Source organism: Gorilla gorilla, chromosome 19 (assembly GCF_029281585.2).
Source record: "Gorilla gorilla gorilla isolate KB3781 chromosome 19, NHGRI_mGorGor1-v2.1_pri, whole genome shotgun sequence".
Classification (NCBI taxonomy): Eukaryota; Metazoa; Chordata; class Mammalia; order Primates; family Hominidae; genus Gorilla; species Gorilla gorilla.
Window position 1 is genome coordinate 69,378,332 of NC_073243.2, and position 25,152 is coordinate 69,403,483.

The following is a 25,152-nucleotide window of genomic DNA, read 5'->3' on the forward strand; positions in this document are numbered from 1 at the left end:
TATGAGGCCAGCATCATTCTGATACCAAAGCCGGGCAGAGACACAACCAAAAAAGAGAATTTTAGACCAATATCCTTGATGAACATTGATGCAAAAATCCTCAATAAAATACTGGCAAACCGAATCCAGCAGCACATCAAAAAGCTTATCCACCATGATCAAGTTGGCTTCATCCCTGGGATGCAAGGCTGGTTCAACATATGCAAATCAATAAATGTAATCCAGCATATAAACAGAACCAAAAACAAAAACCACATGATTATCTCAATAGATGCAGAAAAGGCCTTTGTAAAAATTCAACAATGCTTCATGCTAAAAACTCTCAGTAAATTAGGTAATGATGGGACATATCTCAAAATAATAAGAGCTATCTATGACAAACTCACAGCCAATATCATACTGAATGGGCAAAAACTGGAAGCATTCCCTTTGAAAACGGGCACAAAACAGGGATGCCCTTTCTCACCAATCCTATTCAACATAGTGTTGGAAGTTCTGGCCAGGGCAATCAGGCAGGAGAAGGAAATAAAGGGTATTCAATTAGGAAAAGAGGAAGTCAAACTGTCCCTGTTTGCAGATGACATGATTATATATCTAGAAAACCCCATCATCTCAGCCCAAAATCTCCTCAAGCTGATAAGCGACTTCAGCAAAGTCTCAGGATACAAAATCAATGTGCAAAAATCACAAGCATTCTTATACATCAATAACAGACAGAGAGCCAAATCATGAGTGAACTCCCATTCACAATTGCTTCAAAGAGAATAAAATACCTAGAAATCCAACTTACAAGGGATGTGAAGGACCTCTTCAAGGAGAACTACAAACCACTGCTCAAGGAAATAAAAGAGGATACAAACAAATGGAAGAACATTCCATGCTCATGGGTAGGAAGAATCAATATTGTGAAAATGGCCATACTGCCCAAGGTAATTTATAGATTCAATGCCATCCCCATCAAGCTACCAATGACTTTCTTCACAGAATTGGAAAAAACTACTTTAAAGTTCATATGGAACCAAAAAAGAGCCTGCATCACCAAGTCAATCCTAAGCCAAAAGAACAAAGCTGGAGGCATCATGCTACCTGACTTCAAACTATATTACTAGGCTATAGTAACCAAAACAGCATGGTACTGGTACCAAAACAGACATATAGACAAATGGAACAGAACAGAGCCCTCAGAAATAATGTCACATATCTACAACTATCTGATCTTTGACAAACCTGACAAAAACAAGAAATGGGGAAAGGATTCCCTATTTAATAAATGGTGCTGGGAACACTGGCTAGCCATATGTGGAAAGCTGAAACTGGATCCCTTTCTTACACCTTATACAAAAATTAATTCAAGATGGATTAAAGACTTACATGTTAGACCTAAAACCACAAAAACCCTAGAAGAAAACCGAGGCAATACCATTCAGGACATAGGCATGGGCAAGGACTTCATGTCTAAAACACCAAAAGCAATGGCAACAAAAGCCAAAATTGACAAATGGGATCTAATTAAACTCAAGAGCTTCTGCACAGCAAAAGAAACTACCATCAGAGTGAACAGGCAACCTATAGAATGGGAGAAAATTTTGGCAATCTTCTCATCTGACAAAGGGGTAATACGCAGAATCTACAATGAACTCAAACAAATTTACAAGAAAAAAACAAACAACCCCATCAAAAAGTGGGTGAGGGATATGAACAGACACTTCTCAAAAGAAGACATTTATGCAGCCAAAAAACACATGAAAAAATGCTCATCATCACTGGCCATCAGAGAAATGCAAATCAAAACCACTATGAGATACCATCTCACACCAGTTAGAATGGCAATCATTAAAAAGTCAGGAAACAACAGGTGCTGGAGAGGATGTGGAGAAATAGGAACACTTTTACACTGTTGGTGGGACTGTAAACTAGTTCAACCATTGTGGAAGTCAGTGTGGCGATTCCTCAGGGATCTAGAACTAGAAATACCATTTGACCCAGCCATCCCATTACCGGGGTATATACCCAAAGGATTATAAATCATGCTGCTATAAAGACACATGCACACATATGTTTATTGTGGCACTATTCGCAATAGCAAAGACTTGGAACCAACCCAAATGTCCAACAATGATAGACTGGATTAAGCAAATGTGGCACATATACACATGGAATACTATGAAGTCATAAAACATGATGAGTTCATGTCCTTTGTAGGGACATGGATGAAACTGGAAACCATCATTCTCAGCAAACTATCGCAAGGAAAAAAAACCAAACACCACATGTTCTCACTCATAGGTGGGAATTGAACAATGAGAACACATGGACACAGGAAGGGGAACATCACACACTGGGGACTGTTGTGGGGTGGGGGGAGGGGGGAGTTATAGCATTAGGAGATACACCTAATGCTAAAAGACGAGTTAATGGGTGCAGCACACCAACATGGCACATGTATACATATGTAACAAACCTGCACGTTGTGTACATGTATACTAAAACTTAAAGTATAATAATAATAAAATTAAAAAAAAAGAAAAAGAATCAAGTGTGTGTGAGAAGAGATGGAGTAGAAGGCAAAAAAGAGAGACCATCCCCTATCAGGGTTTTATTGATAGACTATTAGAGGTAGTAACACCTGAAACACCATATAAATTGCCTGAACTTCAAAAGCCTCAACTTTCCTTTGAATTTCTGTTGGCCAGTATTTCTGTGTCAGAAAGGAACTTTAGAAAAAGGCTTTATAATTACATAAAGTAGTAGAGGAAAAGGAGAATCATTTTCCAACAATTTCTCTCTTCAGTCAGGAGTTTCTCATCATGATTTTCATAATTCATCATCAATTTGCATTATTTTTAAGAATTTGCTATTTTTAAAAAGAATTTAGGCCAGGTGCAGTGGCTCACGCCTGTAATCCCAGCACTTTGGAAGGCCAAGGCAGGCAGATCACGAGGTCAGGAGATGGAGATCATCCTGGCCAAAATGGTGAAACCCTGTCTCTACTAAAAAACAAAAAATTTAGCCGGGCATGGTGGTGCGTGCCTGTAATCCCAGCTACTCGGGAGGCTGAGGCAGGGGAATCACTTGAACCCGGGAGCGGAGGTTGCAGTGAGCCGAGACTGTGCCACTGCACTCCAGCCTGGGCGACAGAGCAGGGCTCCATCTCAAAAAAACAAAAACAAAAACAAAAAAAAACAACAACAAAAAGCCGGGCGCGGTGGCTCACGCCTGTAATCCCAGCACTTTGGGAGGCTGAGGCGGGCAAATCACGAGGTCAGGAGATCAGACCATCCTGGCTAACACGGTGAAACCGCGTCTCTATTAAAAATACAAAAAATTAGCCGGGCATGGTGGTTGGCGCCTGTAGTCCCAGCTACTCGGGAGACTGAGGCAGGAGAATGGCGTGAGCCTGGGAAGCGGAGCTTGCAGTGAGCGGAGATCGCGCCACTGCACTGCAGCCTGGGCGACAGAGCGAGACTCCGTCTCAAAAAAAAAAAAAAAAAAAAAAAGAATTTAATCTGATGAATCTGATGTATATTTCTCAATTCATGATATCCTTTGCATGAAATTCTTTAAAATGAACCCTAAAGAGGGGGGAAAAAGCTCCATTTTCCCACTGTCAAATGCTGTTGGGATTATGGATTTCAGCTTACTCTCACTCACCCCATCACAACATTTTGACTGCTGACTCTGACTTTTCTCTGATTCTGCTACACAGGCAATTTCCAAATTGTTACTCATTCCATTCCTACACCCAGTGGAAGATCCACGTTTTTAGGGCCTGAAACTTATACAATTTGGTGGGGGGGGTCCTTTTTAAGAAAAAAAAAAAATACATAATTACAAATACAAAATGCGCATGACCACTTTAATGCCACCCAACTAGAAAGGGGAGGAGAAAGGAGGGAAAGTTGAATTGGAAGAAGACAATAATCTTAACCAGTCATGGCTGAAACACATTATGTTTTGCAATTTTTATAAAAAAAATGACCATAATAACACATTAGCAGGGTTCCTTCCAGGACCCTGGAAGGGGTCTCTGCAAGTGAGGGACCCTCAGGCTTCAACTCCTAAAGTTTCACAAATCTGCCTCTGTTATAAACCCAAATCTCTACTGCCTTCATTACATCCAAACCTAGAGGGAAATTCCAGCCCAAGCATAAATCCAGTGCTCTTTACCAGTTCCCTTTAACCCATAGAAAGACTTAAATTTTCACAGGAGGAATAGTTAGAAATCAAGGGCAGGCCGGGCGCAGTGGCTCACGCCTGTAATCCCAGCACTTTGGGAGGCCAAGGTGGGCCTCGAGGTCAGGAGTTCCAGACAAGCCTGGCCCACATGGTGAAACCCCGTCACTACTACAAATACAAAAATTAGCCAGGTGTGGTGGCAGGTGCCTATAATCCAAGCTACTCAGGAGGCTGAGGCAGGAGAATCACTTAAACCCAGGAGGCGGAAGTTGAAATGAGCCGAGATAGCACCATTGCACTCCAGCCTGGGCAACAGAGCGAGACTCTGTCTAAAAAAAAAAAAAAAAAAAGGGGGCAAAAAAAAAATGTTGTAGAAAATTATTAAATAGTTAAAAGTCAAGGGTGAAAAAAGAAAAAATATATTGTAAACAAATATATGTTCCTAAAAATACAGGTTTTACTCTTTAGAAAACTACCCATTCCTCTTTGATTGTTTTGTATAAGCATTCTGTTTGTATAGAGTACATATTATCAAAATGTTCCTCTTCGTGTTCTTAGTGACTAAAATCCATTTCTCTCTTAAGTTCCCTGCCTTTTTTTTTTTTGCCTGATTCTGAAGGTATTTGCAAGCCTCTCATAGAGGGTGTCTTATAGAAGTCCAATCCTGACTACTCACCAGACAGCAGGTAGAGCACACTGCCATCCTAAACCAGGCACTTCTACAATCAGAAGAGGGGCCTTTGTGGAAGCAGGTTGGCAGACAGACACTGTTCTTTCTTTCTTTCTTTCTTTCTTTCTTTCTTTCTTTCTTTCTTTCTTTCTTTCTTTCTTTCTCTCTCTCTCTCTCTCTTTCTTTCTTTTCTTTCTCTCTCTCTCTCTCTCTCTTTCTTTCAGAGACCGAGTCTTGTTCTATTGCCCAGGTTGGAGTGCTGTGGCACAATCTCGGCTCACTACAACCTCTGCCTCCTGGGTTCAAGCGATTCTTCTACCTCAGCCTCCCAAGTAGCTGGGATTGTAGGTGTGCACCACCACGCCCTGTTAATTTTTTGTGTTTTTAGTAGAGATAAGGTTTCGCCATGTTGGCCAAGCTGGTTTTGAACTCCTGACCTCAAGTGATCCACTCACCTTGGCCTCCCACAGTGCTAGGATTACAGGCATGAACCACCACGCCTGGCCAGACAGACACTTTTTTTTTTTTTTTTGAGACGAAGTCTTGCTGTCACCAGGCTGGAGTGCAGTGGCACAATCTCAGCTCATTGCAACCTCTGCCTCCCTGGTTCAAGCGATTCTCCTGCCTCAGCCTCCCGAGTAGCTGGGACTACAGGCGCATGCCACCATGCCCAGCTAATTTTTGTATTTTTAGTAGAGACAGGGTTTCACCATGTTGGCCAGGATGGTCTCAATCTCTTGACCTCGTGATCCACCCGCCTCAGCCTCCCAAAGTGCTGGGATTACAGGCGTGAGCCACTGCGCCCGGCCAACAGACACTTTTCAATAGACCTTTCTAATTTGCTTATCAGCTTTTCTGAGCTTTGCCTTAAGAATAAGGCCTCATTATTAAACCACATATTGCAGTGTTCACTGCCATGAATTCACCGAGTTAGGCTGAATTCTGGTAATGTCCTGCTATATATCCAACACATACCTAGCATAAAAATTATTTCTATCTATAGAGAAAAATATTATCTTTGGGCCATTCATAACTCTCCACTTAGAAATCGGGAGGCTGAGTCAAGAGAATTGTTTGAACCTGGGAGGCGGAGGTTGCAGGGACCCGAGATCGCGCCGTTGCACTCCAAGAGTTCCAGGGCAAAGCTCTGGGTGACAGGGTGAGACTCCGTCTCAAAAAGAAACTACTTAGAAATGATAAGGCCTCATTGTTAAACTACATATTCTACTGATCACTGCCATGAATTCACCCAGTTAGGGTGAATTCTGGTGATGCCCTACTATACACCCAACACAGACCTATAATACAAATTCTTTCTATCTACAGAGAAAACTATTATCTTTAGGTTATTCATACCTCTTTCACTTAGAAACAGTAGTTTCATTCTTAGACTCAACTGCTTCTCTGGTAAACCTCATTCTGTCATAGCAATGCACCCAATCTTAAGGCATACACTGACTTTTAACATTATTTAGAGTAACCAACCTAAGGGAGGTGACATCCAAGTCATGAAATCACAGAGTAACAGAATCTTGGAACACAAGGAACCTCTGGGATGACCTGGTTGTACCTCCTATCCAGCAGATGGAGTCTAATCCCTAGAGCTCAGGAGCTTGTTCATCTGGCCCCACCTAAACACATCTACTCACAAGAAGCTCTTTCCCTTAGAGGCCAGGCTGTTTCTTTGGAAATTGATTTTAATATTTAGAAACTCTTCCTTATATTTGCTCTCTTATAGGCCTTAGTCACCCATCCACCACTCCTCAGCTGGAAGCAGCCAAGAATAACATCTTATTCTACCAATGACAATCCTTCAAATTCTTATGGGCTATACACCATGTTCCACTTAGGCATCTAATTCTCTTTCTACTATTTGGCATAATTTCTTGCCCTGCCAGTATTCTGGCAAATGCTTCTAATGTTCTCTAATTTGTCAATATCCCTCTTAAAACATTTCATCTAGACTTGAAGCCATTAACCGAGATGTGGTCTACTATGACTATTTGTATATATATACTTCTTTTTTGTGCAATAGCATTTATACAATCCACAAATGAGTTAACTTCTGGGGGCAACTGTGTCAAATGCTTGGCTCAAATTAAGCTCATGACCAATTACATATAAAACCAGAACATGAGAACATAAGCCAGATTCTCTAAGTAGAAGTAAAGCATACATCTCCAGAAGTAAAGCATCTTAAAATAATCATCTTCCTGTAGATGTTTAAGGGATGGAATTTTATGATAATCACCCCCCCACTGACCTGCTGCATAGTTTGTCAACTCAACATCAACAAGCTCATCATCAGATTTTGCAAAAGACCTCTTGTTTATCCCAGCCTAAGTGAATGTTCTTTTGCATTTTAATCACTTTCTGCACAATGTTGGTATAGTGTCAAGGCCCAAAGTAGGCATTAGTTACTTGCTGACTAAGCCATTAGATAAATGAATGACGAGTTCCCACTCTCTCCCATCCTGTCTTTAATAATGTTGCTTGTTTTTCATCAGTGTATTTCTCCCCACATCACCCTTAAGAGCTATAGTTCTCCATTAGGGTTCTGGGCAGTGATAATATTGTTGTTCCTGCCATTAAATGATTCTGTTACTTTAGAAAAACTCCTAAGCTGCCTAAGACCCCTGTTTCTCCATATGAACAATACTGTCGTTTTATTTATTATTTAAACAAAGACGTATAGTACTTGTTGCAGACCAGCTACAGTTCTAGGCACTTAACAAATATAAAATCATTTAATCCTCAGGAAAACCAGACTGAGGCACAGGAAAGTTAACTAATTTAATAAAGATTATATAGTTAGCAAGTGATGAAGCTGGGATTCGAACTAGGCAGTCTGACTTTTCTATGTGTGTTAACCACTAGGCTATGCTACCTATCCACATGCTCTGAGAGCATAATGTTTAGGTAAGTAGGACGGTCAATGATCACACTCCTTGCATCATAAGTGAATATCTTAGTATATCAAAAACTGCTTGATTTTCCATTAGTTCCTCAAATAGTAGCTTCTCCTTCCAGTCCTCATATTTTTTAAAGTTACTAACCAAAGGACAAATCACTCAAAACATGGCATTTTGAACATAGAGTGTATGCCTTGAGTTGATTTGAATTCCTTCCAGTCACAACTGTTGGAATTATTTACCTGAAATGTTAAGGACCATGAAAGCCAGTTGACCTATTGCCAGAACAAGAGCAAATCAAAAAAGTGCTATACCAGGCACCAGGAATCTGAGGGAGAAGGAAAATGTACTTCCTCAGAAAAACATCGAAGTATAGGCTATTCCAGCTTAGTGCTGGCCCAGCTGAAGACAGGAACAGAGAGGTACTCAGATGTTTGCATGCAGTTTACCATAGTGTAAATAGTGACTTGTACTCTCACAAATAAGAAAATTTGGAGGACTTAATCTAAAATGTCCAGTATAATGAAATTTTTTTTCAAAATAATTACAGCCAGATCACAAAAGCTATAAAGGAATAAACTCCTCAAGGACATGGAGTAATAAGGAAAAATGGAAAAGCAGGTTGGAAGGCAATGCAGTCACAGAAGCAGCTCTCCTGAGTGGCATTTTTTACTCCAAATTTAGATTCAAACTAAATTCATTAGTCCTTCAGCTGAGTAAGAAACACCTGAGCACTGCATAGAGCCAGGGGAACGTTTCCATTTAACAATGGACCTTATGGAAAGGAAGATCCTTACAGTGTAGGGTTAGGGGCTGCGGCAAACTAATCTGTAAGTTTAGAATTTTGCTCTGGAAAATTTACTATTGGAAGGATCTTGTGGTGATTAGTGCTAATCAACAAGAAGGCACTGATTGCTTTTTGAATGGCCAAAATTCCCCCAGAATCTTGGGGGAAATCTATTGGGAATACAAATATGAATTTGGATTCTCACCTTTGGCTAACTGAAATATTCTTCTGGTGTATTAGATGAAGGGAAGGAAGAAAAAGCAGTTAATAATTGCAAGGCATGATTCTAAGCAAACAATGCAGGATATATATGTGCGTGTGTGTGTGTGTGCGTATACACAAATACACACCCCATATATTTACTATATAGATATTATATATTAATACATGTAATATATTATATAATGATATATATTAATATATATTATATGTTATAGATATAATAAATAGTATATAATATACAATTATATCTTATATATTATAATATATAATATATTAATGTAATAACATATATAATATATTAATAATATAATATTTTATTATTGATATATAATGTTATTTACATATTATTTATACACACATTATTATTAATTATATTAGTAGTATATATATTGTTTATATACACACACAAATATACACACTTATATATTTCTCCCCACTCTTACCCCATTTAGGAGGTGAGACTTAAATTACTGAGAGACTAACTCTTAACATGCCTTTCTGAAAGACAAAAGGAATACCTGTCCCCACTCCGTTAAGTGTCCCTAGGAACTTCACAGAAAGAAACCTTTATGCTTCTAAAAATCAGTAAACAGCTAGAAAATAAAGCAACAGCCCAGGTAAAGTCCAAACTTGAGAAACACAGCTTATGCTTTTGTTCTGGCACCAGCACCTCCATTTCCCAGTTGTCTGGGTGATATAGATGTCACAGGAATTGAGGCCAAGTGTCCTGGGACTCTGGGTCTGAGGAGTCTGCTCTCCTCTTCGCACTACCCCGGGTCTGGGAGACTGGCTGGTCCTGCCGTCAGGGGAATGAAGGTTCTGAGAAGGTGCCTGAATCCTGGTCAGAGGAAGAGGTCTTGTGAGGCACTAAGACAAGGGGCTTGGACATGACTGGCAGAGACAAACTGTAGGAGCACAGCAAGGAGAAAGCAGGTCCTCTCCCACCACCAGGACATCTCCAGGATAGGCTGAGGCAGACAGTAGACTGTTCTGTCAAAGCGGAATATTCCAGAAGTGAAAATGTGAAGCCTAGATCTCCTTATCTATAATTGTGAATAATTATACTATCTCTTCTATCCCAATCTGCATGATCCACCCCACCACTACACTTCCTCCTTTATCAACTATTTGTATACATAAAAATATAAGAAATAATTTACTTTTCTCACTTCCCATTAGGCTTTCCTAAGTTCCCTGGACCCACCTATTCCAGTGAACAGTGAGAGAATGCAGTTTGTTAGCAGTAAATAATAAAACAGACAATAAGGGTCTTGTCTCAAGTTTCCAAACTGTCTCTCTTTCCCAGAACAAGAGAAGCTTCTTTCTAGAATAATATTATCTAGAACTATCTTTTAATTTGTCATAAAGTCATAATTAAACATAACTCCATTTTAGAGACTTTAAAAATTCATTTTGAAATTTACCTTGCCTGACATTTACAGGCAGATTTCAAAAAAATTGTTCTTCGATCTTGTGGGAAGAGCTGAAGCACGCGCTCTTGGCTCGGCGCAGCCCGCTGCAATCCGTGGAGGAATGTGCCGCCGAGCAACCATCATGCCTGGGCAGTTACAGGAAGGCTTCAGCTGCCTGGTCACCAACCGATTCGACCAGTTATTTGACAACGAATCAGACCCCTTCGAGGTGCTGAAGGCAGGAAAGAACAAGAAAAAATAAGCTGGCGGGGGCGGCGTCTCTGGGGCCAAGAGCGGCAGCTCAGGCTGCGGCCCAGACCAACTCCAAGGCGGCAGGCAAATAGCTAGCTGCGCAAGGAGTCCCAGAAAGACAGCAAGAACCCGCTGCCCTCCAGCGTTGGCGTGGTTGACAAGAAAGAGGAGACGTAGCCGTCCGTGGCGCTTAAGAAAGAAGGAATAAGGGTCATTGTTCTCGTGCCAGTAGGAGCTGAGGTCCCGGTCCCCCAGCCTCCTGCTGCAGAGCGGGTGAACTCTGGTCGGGCCTCTCAGCTGCGCACGTAGGCAATACTCATCTTGGCCCTGGGAGGAAACTCAGGAAGAAGCTTTTGAAACATAAAGCTTAGATGGGGTTTGACCTGTGCTGGGCAGCTCCCAGCTATAGGCGTTCCCCTGCTGAGCAGAGAAGATGACTGCAGAATTGAGAGAAGCCATGGCCCTAGGCCCATGCCGCCCAGTGAAGTTGAAAAAGGAGGAGGAGGAAGAAGAAAACTTCCCAGGTCAGGCATCCAGCCAACAAGTGCACTCTGAGAACATCAAAGTCTGGGCCCCAGGGGAGTTTCGTTAGACAGGCCTTGATGGATCAGAAGAGGAAGAAAAGGTGCTGAAACCAAGAACCTTCAGTTACTGGTTCCAAAAACTGAGATATGTGAGGAAGCTGAAAACCCCCTCATCATATTAGGAAGAATCCAGAAAGCTGATCCTTAAGGACCTGAGTTAAGAGAGGCTTGTGAAAAAGAAAACATGTTAAAGAAGCAGAGAATAAGGAGGGAAAGGAAAGATTTCAGATAAGTGATAGTGAATGGCTGTCACTTACCTGAAAGCTTCAAAGAAGAGGAAGACCAGAAATGTAAGAAATCTGTGGGAAAATACAGCCTTAATTCTGACACTGTTAACAATCCAAAAACCCAGCTTGGGCAAAAGTCTTTTACATTGTAGCATGTGTGGGAAAGGATTTGGTCAGAGTGCAAACCTCGTTGTGCATCAGAGAATCCACACCGGGGAGAAACCTTTTGAATGTCATGAGTGTGGGAAGGCCTTCATTCAGAGTGCAAACCTCGATGTGCATCAGAGAATCCACACTGGACAGAAACCTTATGTTTGCTCAAAATGTGGGAAAGCCTTCAATCAGAGTTCAAATCTGACTGTATATCAAAAAAACCTCTCCTTAGAAAAAACCTTTAGGCGCAGTAAATGTGAGAAAGCCTTTAGTTATAGCTCACAACTTGCTTGGCACCAGAAAGTCCACGTTACAGAAAAATGCTGTAAATGTAATGAGTGTCGGAAAACATTTACTGGGAGCTCAAACCATATTGTCCACCAGAGGATCCACACTGGGGAGAAGCCCTCTGCCTGTAACGATTCTGGCAAAGCCTTTACGCAGATTGCAAATCTTATTGTACATCAGCGAAGCCATACTGGTGAGAAGCCATATGAGTGTAAAGAGTTTGGGAAAACCTTCAGTGGTTTTTCACACCTTATTATGTACCAGATAATTCACACTGCAGAGAAATCTTATGACTGCAGTGAATGTGGGAAAGCCTTCAGTCAGCTCTCTTGCCTTTTTGTCCACCAGAGAATTCACAGTGGAGATCTTCCTTTTGTGTGTAATGAATGTGGGAAGGCCTTCACATGTAGCTCATACCTACTTATTCATCAGAGAATCCATAATGGAGAAAAACCTTACATGTGTAATGAGTGTGGGAAGGCCTTCAGACAGAGGTTGAGCCTCACGGTGCACCAGAGAACCCACACTGGGGAGAAGCCCTATGAATATAAGAAGTGTGATGCAGCTTTCATTTCCAACTCACACCTCATGCGACACCACAGAACCCATCTTGTTGAATAACAAGTAAGGAAGAGGAAGACTTCCGGCATTGGTCATAACCTTCTGCCTCCCAAATGAGACACCTCTTTGCTGTTTTCTTCTTCCTTTATAAAGATGAGGCCTATGTCCTTAAAAGTTACAGTTTTCAGGAATGCAGCACAAAACACAAGATAAACATTTCAGCAGTTAATTTAAAGAAAACAGAAAGTAAGCACCTGAAGGCAAGGACTTTGTTTTAACTGTACCTTAAGCGGTCATGTTTTCTGAAATGGAATGTGGCTTTCTTAGGAATGGGTCATACAAAGTAATGATTGTATTTGGGGAAAGGTCTTTTTTGCTTAATTTTGTTTTCTAAAACTCTGATGATTGCTTGAGCAATAGGCAGGTTATCTGCCTGGTTGAATTCTGGTTGAACTGTGTATTCTAGTATTTCTGGTTAAGTGGTGACTAGGTAAGGAAACCACTTGGGGTAGCAATTCAACAATTCACTTATGAATGTTTATAAGCTTTCCATTTTCTAAGTAATTTTTTAAAAGCTGGTCAAAAGAAAAAACCTTAACTGTCTACTGTACCAAAAATGGACAGAAACAGGAAATGGCCTTTTTCCTTACTGTCTATACCCCCTGAACCTTGATATTGTAAAGCTCTGGAGACCTCTGTTGAGTCTGTTCTGACCATTCCCTAGTCTGCATGGCCAAGCCCTCAAGGATTGATGGACACCACACGCCAGCTATAGTCATTTGTTAAGATCGACAACTCCTCCTCCACACAACTCAAGCTCCCAATTCCCATTGCATTCCATTTGGGTAAGATGTAACCAACAGCCCCCTTCCTGGATAGAGGAATCAAAGAATAAAGCTTGCCTAAAGGAAAAATAAAAAACAAAAAAAGAAGCAGGAATAAGACGAGTTGGAAGAAGACCTGCTCAACAACTTCACGGTGAAGGGAAAATAACTGATAGAAGACCAGAAAGGAGACCACCTTGTGAACGAAGACTTGAAAAGCCACTTGATGAAAGGGGTGAAGGAGGTGAATATTCAGTTGATAGACTGATTATTGACCGACCTATTCGAGGTCATGGTGGTCTTGGAAGAGGTCAAGAGGGCAGTGGACGTGAAATGGGCCAAGGAGATGGATTTGATTCTCGTGGCAAACGTGAATTTGATAGGTATAGTGGAAGTGATAGATCTTTTTTTTCACATTACAGTGGCCTGAAGCACGAGGACCTGTAACGTGGAGGTAGCAGATCTCACAACGGGGGAATTGTCAAAGATGAATTAACAGAGTCCCCCAAATACATTCAGAAACAAATATCTTATAATTGCAGTGACTTGGATCAATCAAATGTGACTGAGGAAACACCTGAAGGTGAAGAACATCATCCAGTGGCAGACACTGAAAATAAGGAGAATGAAGTTGAAGAGGTAAACGAGGAGGGTCCAAAAGAGATGACTTTGGGTGAGTGGAAGGCTATTCAAAATAAGGACTGGGCGAAAGTAGAAACCTCTTCAATCCCTTTATACCCTTAACCTAACTTTCTCTTACCGGTGGGTAATAACTGAAAATAAAGATTTATTTTCATGCAAACAAAAAAAAAATCTGTTCTTCAAGATCATCACATTCAGTATAAGAAAATCAAATTCTTTCTGTCCAAATGTACTGTTCTGGCTTTGTCAACTCGACAGCAGCCTCTGCGCCCAGCTATTCTACTTGTCAACTCTTGACTCAGATACTTGTTCCAAACCATGGGACCCCTCTGCTTTTCATTAAAGATTATTATAACTAACTTAGACAAAAGGAACTGGACTTTGTCACACAGCACCAGAAATCCCAGCACTTTACAGAATAATCATTCTTTATCTTTAGAATGTTCACGGAGTTGCTCAATTGACAATAGGAAACAAACTTTTTCTCAAAAGAGAATCTCTTCCTTTTTTATTTCTTCATGATTTGCCCCAAAATAAATATATTCCAGTGCACCATTTCAAACAGTTTAATTCATCCATTTGTGTTACTATGCCCTAGTTACTTCTAATCTGGAAAGAGGGTCACATTCCCTTCCTTTCTTTGTAGTGGAGAAGACAGAAGATACTCATAATGATAGACATTAGTAAGTGCATCCTGTGTGTGTGCACACACAGCCATTCATAATTTAGATTATTAGTTCTGCCAGGTACTCTAGGGATGTCCTAGGGTTAAGGACGGCCTAGTTAAACTCTCTTCAATCTCTTTATACCCTTAACAAAACTAAGATAACATGGCGGAGACTTCCTTGGTTCTTTTCCTTCTTCCAGTCACTCAGCACACACCTGCAGAATGGATTCATGACCCTCCTACTTTTCCTCTGCTCCACACTTGCCTGTTTCTTCTCTCTTTCCTCTTGACTTGGTCCACTCTCTTCCTGAGCTTCCTTCTTTCCCATAATCTACCATCTTCCAGAGAGCTCATTCACACCGTGCATCCATGCATTGCACGTATGTGTTTCTGATGGCATGACCCCACTGCCAATTCTCCAAAATTTCAAAAGTAAAATAAACAAACTTACAACTTTCTGCTTCAGATAAAGCAAAAGGACACTTTCATTTAGAATACAAAGAGAGAAAACTAATTTTTGAGTCAGAAAGTAAGCTCCCATTCACCATGGCATCCTTCGCATTGAGAGCAGTTCATTTACATCATAAATGTTCAATAAACACATCCACTTGCAGATAGCTGAGGAGCTCTGAGTCAGCAGCAGGTAGTAGATAATGAAAGCAAACTGAATTAGAAGTCAGAAGACTGAGCATCTAGTACCAGCTCTGACTGAATCAAGTTATGTGACTCTGAGCACTTTTTTTTTTTTTTTTTGGTAATATCAACAAGGTAACACTAAATTATTTCTAAGGTATTTTCCGTTTTGAAAATTCAATGGTGATAAGGAGGGGAGGAGCCAAGATGGCCGAATAGGAACAGCTCCGGTCTACAGCTCCCAGCGTGAGCGACGCAGAAGACGGGTGATTTCTGCATTTCCATCTGAGGTACCGGGTTCATCTCACTAGGGAGTGCCAGACAGTGGGTGCAGGCCAGTGGGTGCGCGCACCATGCGCGAGCCGAAGCAGGGCGAGGCATTGCCTCACCTGGGAAGCGCAAGGGGTCAGGGAGTTCCCTTTCTGAGTCAAAGAAAGGGGTGACGGACGCACCTGGAATATCGGGTCACTCCCACCCGAATATTGCACTTTTCAGACCGGCTTAAAAAACGGCGCACCACGAGACTATATCCCACACCTGGCTCGGAGGGTCCTGCGCCCACGGAATATCGCTGATTGCTAGCACAGCAGTCTGAGATCAAACTGCAAGGCGGCAGCGAGGCTGGGGGAGGGGCGCCCGCCATTGCCCAGGCTTGATTAGGTAAACAAAGCAGCCGGGAAGCTCAAACTGGGTGGAGCCCATCACAGCTCAAGGAGGCTTGCCTGCCTCTGTAGGCTCCACCTCTGGGGGCAGGGCACAGACAAAAAGACAGCAGTAACCTCTGCAGACTTAAATGTCCCTGTCTGACAGCTTTGAAGAGAGCAGTGGTTCTCCCAGCACACAGCTGGAGATCTGAGAACGGGCAGACTGCCTCCTCAAGTGGGTCCCTGACCCCTGACCCCCGAGCAGCCTAACTGGGAGGCACCCCCCAGCAGGGGCACACTGACACCTCACACCGCAGGGTATTCCAACAGACCTGCAGCTGAGAGTCCGGTCTGTTAGAAGGAAAACTAACAAACAGAAAGGACATCCACACCGAAAACCCATCTGTACATCACCATCATCAAAGACCAAGAGTAGATAAAACCACAAAGATGGGGAAAACACAGAACAGAAAAACTGGAAACTCTAAAACGCAGAGCACCTCTCCTCCTCCAAAGGAACGCAGTTCCTCACCAGCAACGGAACAAAGCTGGATGGAGAATGATTTTGACGAGCTGAGAGAAGAAGGCTTCAGACGATCAAATTACTCTGAGCTACGGGAGGACATTCAAACCAAAGGCAAAGAAGTTGAAAACTTTGAAAAAAATTTAGACGAACGTATAACTAGAATAACCAATACAGAGAAGTGCTTAAAGGAGCTGATGGAGCTGAAAACTAAGGCTCGAGAACTACGTGAAGAATGCAGAAGCCTCAGGAGCCGATGTGATCAACTGGAAGAAAGGGTATCAGCAATGGAAGATGAAATGAATGAAATGAAGCGAGAAGGGAAGTCTAGAGAAAAAAGAATAAAAAGAAATGAGCAAAGCCTCCAAGAAATATGGGACTATGTGAAAAGACCAAATCTACGTCTGATTGGTGTACCTGAAAGTGATGGGGAGAATGGAACCAAGTTGGAAAACACTCTGCAGGATATTATCCAGGAGAACTTCCCCAATCTAGCAAGGCAGGCCAACATTCAGATTCAGGAAATACAGAGAACGCCACAAAGATACTCCTCAAGAAGAGCAACTCCAAGACACATAATTGTCAGATTCACCAAAGTTGAAATGAAGGAAAAAATGTTAAGGGCAGCCAGAGAGAAAGGTCGGGTTACCCTCAAAGGGAAGCCCATCAGACTAACAGCGGATTTCTCGGCAGAAACCCTACAAGCCAGAAGAGAGTGGGGGCCAATATTCAACATTCTTAAAGAAAAGAATTTTCAACCCACAATTTCATATCCAGCCAAACTAAGCTTCATAAGTGAAGGAGGAATAAAATACTTTACAGACAAGCAAATGCTGAGAGATTTTGTCACCACCAGGCCTGCCCTAAAAGAGCTCCTGAAGGAAGTGCTAAACATGGAAAGGAACAACCGGTACCAGCCACTGCAAAATCATGCCAAAATGTAAAGACCATCGAGACTAGGAAGAAACTGCATCAACTAATGAGCAAAATCACCAGCTAACATCATAATGACAGGATCAAATTCACACATAACAATGTTAACTTTAAATGTAAATGGACTAAATTCTCCAATTAAAAGACACAGACTGGCAAGTTGGATAAAGAGTCAAGACCCATCAGTGTGCTGTATTCAGGAAACCCATCTCACCTGCAGAGACACACATAGGCTCAAAATAAAAGGATGGAGGAAGATCTACCAAGCAAATGGAAAACAAAAAAAGGCAGGGGTTGCAATCCTAGTCTCTGATAAAACAGACATTAAACCAACAAAGATCAAAAGAGACAAAGAAGGCCATTTCATAGTGGTAAAGGGATCAATTCAACAAGAGGAGCTAACTATCCTAAATATATATGCACCCAATACAGGAGCACCCAGATTCATAAAGCAAGTCCTGAGTGACCTACAAAGAGACTTAGACTCCCACACATTAATAATGGGAGCCTTTAACACCCCACTGTCAACATTAGACAGATCAACGAGACAGAAAATCAACAAGGATACCCAGGAATTGAACTCAGCTCTGCACCAAGCGGACCTAATAGACATCTACAGAACTCTCCACCCCAAATCAACAGAATATACATTTTTTTCAGCACCACACCACACCTATTCCAAAATTGACCACATAGTTGGAAGTAAAACTCTCCTCAGCAAATGTAAAAGAACAGAAATTATAACAAACTATCTCTCAGACCACAGTGCAATCAAACTAGGACTCAGGATTAAAAATCTCACTCAAAGCTGCTCAACTACATGGAAACTGAACAACCTGCTCCTGAATGACTACTGGGTACATAACGAAATGAAGGCAGAAATAAAGATGTTCTTTGAAACCAACGAGAACAAAGACACAACATACCAGAATCTCTGGGATGCATTCAAAGCAGTGTGTAGAGGGAAATTTATAGCACTAAATGCCCACAAGAGAAAGCAGGAAAGATCCAAAATTGACACCCTAACATCACAATTAAAAGAACTAGAAAAGCAAGAGCAAACACATTCAAAAGCTAGCAGAAGGCAAGAAATAACTAAAATCAGAGCAGAACTGAAGGAAATAGAGACACAAAAAACCCTTCAAAAAATCAATGAATTCAGGAGCTGGTTTTTTAAAGGATCAACAAAATTGATAGACCGCTAGCAAGACTAATAAAGAAGAAAAGAGAGAAGAATCAAATAGACACAATAAAAAATGATAAAGGGGATATCACCACCAATCCCACAGAAATACAAACTACCATCAGAGAATACTACAAACACCTCTACGCAAATAAACTAGAAAATCTAGAAGAAATGGATACATTCCTCGACACATGCACTCTCCCAAGACTAAACCAGGAAGAAGTTGAATCTCTGAATAGACCAATAACAGGAGCTGAAATTGTGGCAATAATCAATAGTTTACCAACCAAAAAGAGTCCAGGACCAGATGGATTCACAGCCGAATTCTACCAGAGGTACAAGGAGGAACTGGTACCATTCCTTCTGAAACTATTCCAATCAATAGAAAAAGAGGGAATCCTCCCTAACTCATTTTATGAGGCCAGCATCATTCTGATACCAAAGCCGGGCAGAGACACAACCAAAAAAGAGAATTTTAGACCAATATCCTTGATGAACATTGATGCAAAAATCCTCAATAAAATACTGGCAAACCGAATCCAGCAGCACATCAAAAAGCTTATCCACCATGATCAAGTGGGCTTCATCCCTGGGATGCAAGGCTGGTTCAATATACGCAAATCAATAAATGTAATCCAGCATATAAACAGAGCCAAAGACAAAAACCACATGATTATCTCAATAGATGCAGAAAAAGCCTTTGACAAAATTCAACAACCCTTCATGCTAAAAACTCTCAATAAATTAGGTATTGTTGGGAGGTATTTCAAAATAATAAGAGCTATCTATGACAAACCCACAGCCAATATCATACTGAATGGGCAAAAACTGGAAGCATTCCCTTTGAAAACTGGCACAAGACAGGGATGCCCTCTCTCACCGCTCCTATTCAACATAGTTTTGGAAGTTCTGGCCAGGGCAATCAGGCAGGAGAAGGAAATAAAGGGTATTCAATTAGGAAAAGAGGAAGTCAAATTGTCCCTGTTTGCAGACGACATGATTGTTTATCTAGAAAACCCCATTGTCTCAGCCCAAAATCTCCTTAAGCTGATAAGCGACTTCAGCAAAGTCTCAGGATACAAAATCAATGTACAAAAATCACAAGCATTCTTATACACCAACAACAGACAAACAGAGAGCCAAATCATGAGTGAACTCCCATTCACAATTGCTTCAAAGAGAATAAAATACCTAGGAATCCAACTTACAAGGGATGTGAAGGACCTCTTCAAGGAGAACTACAAACCACTGCTCAAGGAAATAAAAGAGGATACAAACAAATGGAAGAACATTCCATGCTCATGGGTAGGAAAAATCAATATCGTGAAAATGGCCATACTGCCCAAGGTCATTTACAGATTCAATGCCATCCCCATCAAGCTACCAATGACTTTCTTCACAGAATTGGAAAAAACTACTTTAAAGTTCATATGGAACCAAAAAAGAGCCCGCATCGCCAAGTCAATCCTAAGCCAAAAGAACAAAGCTGGAGGCATCACACTACCTGACTTCAAACTATACTACAAGGCTACAGTAACCAAAACAGCATGGTACTGGTACCAAAACAGAGATATAGATCAATGGAACAGAACAGAGCCCTCAGAAATAACGCCGCATACCTACAACTATCTGATCTTTGACAAACCTGAGAAAAACAAGCAATGGGGAAAGGATTCCCTATTTAATAAATGGTGCTGGGAAAACTGGCTAGCCATATGTAGAAAGCTGAAACTGGATCCCTTCCTTACACCTTATACAAAAATCAATTCAAGATGGATTAAAGATTTAAACATTAGACCTAAAACCATAAAAACCCTAGAAGAAAACCTAGGCATTACCATTCAGGACATAGGCATGGGAAAGGACTTCATGTCCAAAACACCAAAAGCAATGGCAACAAAAGCCAAAATTGACAAATGGGATCTAATTAAACTCAAGAGCTTCTGCACAGCAAAAGAAACTACCATCAGAGTGAACAGGCAACCTACAACATGGGAGAAAATTTTTGCAACCTACTCATTTGACAAAGGGCTAATATCCAGAATCTACAATGAACTCAAACAAATTTACAAGAAAAAAACAAACAACCCCATCAAAAAGTGGGTGAAGGACATGAACAGACACTTCTCAAAAGAAGACATTTATGCAGCCAAAAAACACATGAAAAAATGCTCATCATCACTGGCCATCAGAGAAATGCAAATCAAAACCACTATGAGATATCATCTCATACCAGTTAGAATGGCAATCATTAAAAAGTCAGGAAACAACAGGTGCTGGAGAGGATGTGGAGAAATAGGAACACTTTTACACTGTTGGTGGGACTGTAAACTAGTTCAACCATTGTGGAAGTCAGTGTGGAGATTCCTCAGGGATCTAGAACTAGAAATACCATTTGACCCAGCCATCCCATTACTGGGTATATACCCAAAGGACTATAAATCATGCTGCTATAAAGACACAGGCACACGTATGTTTATTGCGGCATTATTCACAATAGCAAAGACTTGGAACCAAGCCAAATGTCCAACAATGATAGACTGGATTAAGAAAATGTGGCACATATACACCATGGAATACTATGCAGCCATAAAAAATGATGAGTTCATGTCCTTTGTAGGGACATGGATGAAATTGGAAACCATCATTCTCAGTAAACTATCGCAAGAACAAAAAACCAAACACCGCATATTCTCACTCATAGGTGGGAATTGAACAATGAGATCGCATGGACACAGGAAGGGGAATATCACACTCTGGGGACTGTTGTGGGGTGGGGGGAGGGGGGAGGGATAGCATTGGGAGATATACCTAATGCTAGATGACGAGTTAGTGGGTGCAGCGCACCAGAATGGCACATGTATACATATGTAACTAACCTGCACATTGTGCACATGTACCCTAAAACTTAAAGTATAATAAAAAAAAATAAAAAAAAATAAAGATAACGGCCTTGAGTTCCATCCAAAAAAAAAGAAAATTCAATGGTGATAAAACATGAATTACAGCTAAAGATTAAAAGGCCTTCAAAGAGGTTTATAGTCCAACCACTACTACTCCCTTTATTTCATATTTCCAGAAAGATGACTATTTGTCCCATTTGAAAATTTTCCAGGAAAACATTTGATTTTCCCATTGTCATCTGCATGCAAATTTTAGTACCAAAAAATAGTTCTCAGATTTAACCCAAAATCCATTTCTATGTTTATACTGCTGCTAATCAATTCAGGACTTAAATATCTAATTATAAAATTTCACAACCCTCATATCTTGGGATGTAATTTTATTTTCAATGCAAGTATTAAAAGATATGGCCAATAAGGCATAAAAACATTTTCCCTGAAGTCGTATCATTGACTAAATCATGGAGCTTGTCTATTCAGCTTCTCTGTCAATATACATTTATAGCAGGACATGATTAGTTTTCACCTAAGAAAACCCTGCTTATTAAATTATATTTCATTCACCAGGACTCCTTATTTATCTCAGTAATATTTAATGGAAAAGTAAATAAAACACTATTACATAGATGCTTAGAGAGATGACAGTAATCTTATTCTAAATTAAATAAAGAAAGGTTAAGTAAATATTACAATCTTTTAGTATGACCTTAAAATAATAAATCTACCTCCCTATTTTTTATAGCTTATTCTTGAAATATTTATCAATGTAATACTGAAACTAACTTATCATTAATTATTTTCTGGATTTTTTTTTATTTTTCAAAAGCTTAAGTTACATTGTATGCTAGTTCCCATTCAGATCTTAATATAATTACTAATTCATTTTTAACACATACTGATTTTCCATTTCAATAATGCATTTTAATGCATAGCTATATATCCCCATTATAAAACTATGCAATAGGAAGTGCTGACATTACAACCTTGTATTATAATTTTTGAATTTGAGGACCTCCGTAGATACACACATCCACACACATACGCACACATGCACATGCACACACACATTTTGTTTTCAAATATCTAAAACAAAGGCTCACTCTTAAACCATAATAAACCAGAAACAAAAAAAGAAAATTGCTTTCAATAATGAGTAACCTTATGTTTATATAAGGTAATTATTTATATAATCTCATTATCTATTTGAAAACAGACCTGTGGTGAAAAAAGCAATAGTTCATTTACATATTATGACAAAGTGGTTTAAATCTATATTTGAATTAAGGAAATTACTCAAAGCTAAAGTTTTTGTTTTCGCCTTGCAACTCTTTTTGTGTAGAAAAGTAAATAAGGAATCTTAAACAAGTACTATTAAATTTTGCTTAGCTTCATTTTAATGAGGAGTGACTTCATCATTCCTATGGCCATGCTGAAAAATTAAACTTACCTCTGACTCACAGAGAGTCTGTGTTGAGAAACATGAAAATCAATCTAATGACAGAAACAGAGCTATGACCTGTATCAGATGGACAAGAGAAAACCAACATTTCAAATAAATCCTCAACAGAGTAACTTCCACTTTCATTGTTAAATTCGGTGTCTATATGTGGGTTGGAAATGTATCTGGGTGAATATTAGATTTAATACTCATTTTTAAGACCCTGCTTCTGAAACCTGTCCTGGAATAGTTTCATGATAACTTGCTTATGCAGCAGCTTTGGCCTCTGGGTACCATGTTTCTGACACGACAGGAGACTCCATACCAGAGGGAGAACATTCACAATCTCTTTGGAATCTGTTACTTGGAGGGGTCTGCCAGAGGCAAAATCTTAAAGAAAGTGATGCTCATTCCCTGTGTTTTTCCATTCTCCTTACCTAGTCCCTACCAGTCTGTCCTGCTAGCAGCTGGCTTCCCTAAAGCTAGATGTTCAGGCCTCAGTCTCACTGGATTAAATCTTCATGCAGTGGACTTTTTCTTTTTTCATGTCCCCTTCCATAAATACTAAGAGACATTCTGTGCTGGAGGTAGAATCAAGAGCAAAACACAACTGGCTGCCAAAGTGCTGACAGACTATTGGGAGGAAGATAAACATTTATGAAACAGCCATACAGATAAACACAGAATTCTCCTACTGGGGACTGCCACCAAGGAGACATTCATGGTGCTATGAAAGCACATGATAGGGGTATATGATCCAGTTCCAGGGTTCAGGGAAGGCCTCCCCAAAGAAATGACAATCGGGCTGACAGTCATGATGTAAGGGGCTCACAGTGAAAAGCAAATGCTGAGCTTGGGAACCTGAAAGAAGATCAGTGTGGCCACTGCCAAAAAGGAGGATTATGATAGGAAGCTGGAAAAAGGAAGGCAGGTGTCAGACCTTGTGACTTTTTGGGGAAATGTTAAAGATTTATTCTAAGAGCCTTGGAGAACATTGATGAATATTACGTGGATAATGAATGAAATAACGAGGTCAGAGTTCAGAAAAAAGGTCCACTGTGGTAAACAGATAGGGTTTAGGGTTGAGGAGGGCAAAGTACAGCCAGCCTGCCTCCTTCCTTCCCTCCACTATTACAAGGGGCAGCTGTGTCCTCCTTTGCTAGGACCCACATTTCACTCAGTAGAACTGCTCTTATAAATCACCTCTGTCCCTTTTTCTTCCTTATTGGTGAAGAAGAAAAATGTCCATCCTAGGAATGAAAGCATATACCAGATATTCAGAGACAAGGAGTCTTCAATTTTTCATCTGCAAAGCATGATTAATGGTGGGATGTTGGGCAGCTGAGGACTCTAAGATACCTTTGGGAATATGGGATCCTCTTTGAGCCTCTCAAATGATATTACATTAGGTCCTAGAAGACCATTTGAAGAAAACACACCAGAGCCCTAATTACGGCAACTGGTCTTCATTGATTAACAATGAAAGATAACTATTTCCTTACTGACAGGCACTCAAATGAGACTTGGTATTAATATAGCCTTCATTATTAAACATTTTTTTTTCTAGATTTCCTATTAAGCTACCAACTATTAACTATTAGGAAACACTCTTTTTTTGCTTTTGGGTTGATGGATGGTGTTTGCAGATTTAACATTCTGCAGATAAACATGTAAGTTTAACATACAAAATTACTGCAGTCATAGGACTATTCTAATGGGAGGTGAACCCTTTCCAGAGAGGAACAAGCACCGTCAAAGTCAACCATTTGCATAAGTGAGATCCATTCCAAACTTCCTGGAAACTAACTTTAAGTGCCTACTATGGATCAGCAGTATGATAAGCAAAGTACTTAAGCAATTTCATTTAAAACTCACAGCAAAAGCATGAGGCAAGTTGAAGAAAATGTAATGTGTTAGCTAGTAAAAGTGATGGCTAGTAAAGTTAGAACCAGGATTTGAAATTTTAAGTAACTTACATATTTAGTAAATTTAAGTAACCTGCTTACATGGTTGGCTTGGGCTGCCACAACAAAATACTACAGTTTGGGTGATTTAAACAACAAAAAATTATTTCTCACAGTTCTGGAGGTCGGGAAGTCCAAGATCAAGGTACCAGACACTTAAGTTCCTGGTGAGGGCTCTCTTCTGAGCTTGCAGATGGCCACTCCTCACCATGTCCTCATATAGCAAAGAGAGAGAACTCGGGTGTCTGTTCCTCTTCTTGTAAGAGCACCAACTCTATAGGATTGGAGACCTATCCTTAAGAATTCATTTAACTTTTACCAGCTCCTCACAGGCCCTAATCTCAAATTCAGCCACATTGGAGGTTAGGGCTTCAACCTGTGAATCTGGGGAGCTGGGAGACAAAAACATTGAGTCCACGACACGTGGCTAAAAATGATAAGAGCCAAGATTTGAACCATGGTGTCTAAAGCCCCAGGCTGGGTCCAATTCTCATGCAGTCTCTCTCAAAGTGGAGTAGTAGTAGTTTGAATTTCAAAGGCTAGAACATCAT

The 25,152-nt window shown here is 40.5% G+C and overlaps 1 protein-coding gene and 2 pseudogenes across 2 annotated transcripts in view; 2 read left to right on the forward strand and 1 right to left on the reverse strand.

The window, feature by feature from the left end:
- Nucleotides 1–25,152, reverse strand: part of GHR (growth hormone receptor) — a 310,424-nt gene that overhangs the window by 247,620 nt on the left and 37,652 nt on the right. The gene's annotated exons all lie outside the window — the stretch shown is intronic.
- On the forward strand, nt 10,865–12,306 carry LOC129528047 (zinc finger protein 35-like; annotated as a pseudogene).
- Nucleotides 12,540–13,812, forward strand: LOC134757648 (SERPINE1 mRNA-binding protein 1-like; annotated as a pseudogene).